This window comes from Babylonia areolata, chromosome 27, assembly GCF_041734735.1.
Source record: "Babylonia areolata isolate BAREFJ2019XMU chromosome 27, ASM4173473v1, whole genome shotgun sequence".
Classification (NCBI taxonomy): domain Eukaryota; kingdom Metazoa; phylum Mollusca; class Gastropoda; order Neogastropoda; family Buccinidae; genus Babylonia; species Babylonia areolata.
Window position 1 is genome coordinate 31734725 of NC_134902.1, and position 2096 is coordinate 31736820.

At 40.2% G+C, this 2096-nt stretch overlaps 1 protein-coding gene across 1 annotated transcript in view; it reads right to left on the reverse strand.

The window, feature by feature from the left end:
• The window catches only part of LOC143301637 (oxysterol-binding protein-related protein 8-like), a 132633-nt gene extending 130897 nt beyond the window's left edge, over positions 1–1736 (reverse strand). The window contains exon 1 of the mRNA XM_076616064.1: positions 1706–1736. The gene's annotated coding sequence lies outside the window, so the exon portion shown is untranslated. The remainder of the gene's footprint in view (positions 1–1705) is intronic.
• Between the last annotated feature and the right edge of the window lie 360 nt (positions 1737–2096).

Below are 2096 nucleotides of genomic sequence, written 5' to 3' on the forward strand. Positions count from 1 at the left end.
ATAATATATAGATTCATATCTTGAAAATGAGGTGGTGACGGCGGGGGAGAGTAGGACGGGGACTGCCGGGGCCGGGGGGGAAGGGAGGGAGAGGGGTTGGGGGTGGTGGTGGAGGGGAGGAGTTCAGTAACACGTACTGTCTGGACAGGCACACGAGTTCAAATGACTCTTGAAACATCACGCATGCAGGTATTTCATTCGTTTCCAACTTTAAAAAGATTTTTTAAAATAATAATGATTAAAAGATTAAAAAATAAAAAAAGAAGAAAAGTACCATATGTGTATCACTGAACTGAATGAGAATGTGTGGGGTTTTATTAGTTCTGTTCAGCAAAATCAGTAACACCATTGATAAGTGTATAGAAAGGAAGATTCAAGATTCGAAAACTCTAATACTCAACTGAGAACAACTGAATAAGATTTCAGGCATTGCCTATAATTATAGTCTTAGGACAACACTGAACAACAATAATAACGATAATGATACAACAACTGATTGATAATGTTAAGTACCATGAGGTATACTTCTACTACTACTACTAAGTAGACATGCAGTTGTTTTTGTTTAAATTTCTTTTCTTTTTTTTATACTTTATTTATTTTATTTTATTTTATTTTATTTTATTTTTTTTTTTTTATTCTTTTTTTTTCTCAAGGCCTACGCGCGTTGGGTTACGCTGCTGGTCAGGCATCTGCTTGGCGGATGTGGTATAGCGTATATGGATTTGACCGAACGCAGTGACGCCTCCTTGTTCTACTGATAATTATGATACTGATACTGACAGACATGCAGTGGAGTGGGTTAATAACAGTCAGTATACCTACTTTAGCTTAGTCTTTTGTGAAGGACTATGACTCTCAAACTAGGAGGCAAAATTGCACTGGCTCTTAGTGCTGCAGCCTTGTGGGCTAGTTGGCCTTTGGGAACCATCCCAACGCCGACTGTCCTAAAACCCTCTTGGCCAAGAGAGTGGGGATGTAACTTGGGCAAGACACTCTCCACTATAATCAAATTCTAGCCCAAATAGTCGGAACAGCAGTTGTCTCCTCTGCTGTTCTGATGGTCATAGTCGGACGCGATATATATATATACCTACTTTAAATTCATGTCACAGTGATTTCATTTCACCAAGCTTCAGCAGTCAAAGAGTTATGAGCTTGACTGCCCTGCAGTAGGCAGAGAAAGGCGGTGTCTATATTATATATATATAGTTATTTATAGCACCCTGTCTCACACAGAATAAAGTATTAGATCAGCACTCTATGTTATAAATGTATTCACAAATCTGCCCCTTCCTATCTTTGTGGCTGCCTTCGCCTCTACACTCCATCTCGCTCTCTACGATCGGCTTCGGATCCACTCTGTCTACGCATACCCAGTCGGATTCAAACACTCCACTGTTGGACGACGTTCTTTCTCTGTCTGTGGACCTCAAGTTGTATTTGGAATGAACTTCCTCTTCAGTTCGCTTCGTCAGGTCTCCGCACTCAGCTCTTTCAAGTCTGGCCTTAAAACCCCACCTCTTCACAAGATAGCCTCTCTCCCCTACCTCTTCCTTGTCTTCAGTTTTTTCCAGTTTTAGAGTTATGCATGCGTGTGAATGACTGGTGTGAACTGAAGCGCTTAGATTTGTCTCTGCACAAGATTCAGCGCTATGTAAATACTGCAATAATAATAATAATAATAATAACAAATAATACTCACTCGTGGTGTGAGAGGCTGGTTCGGAACTGGCGGCGCCGGCCACTTGGCCTGATTCTGTTTTTTCCGGATGGAGATGCTGCCGACACAACAATATTGATTGACGGACCTGTTCAAGTTGTTTGCCTGTCTATTTGTTTGTCTATTTATTTGTTTATTTATTCATTCATTTATTTATTTATTTTCATTTTATCTAATCAAATAATTCATTGAAAAAAATATCATTCGTTTTGTTCACATCACCATTATCACTGCATGAGCATTCACTTCCATGCCGGTAAGCATTACATTTTTTTATGTCAGTTTGTGTGTGCCGAGTCAGTGTGTGTGTGTGTGTGTGTGTGTGTGTGTGTGTGTGTGTGTGTGTGTGTGTGTGTGTGTGTGTGTGTGTGTG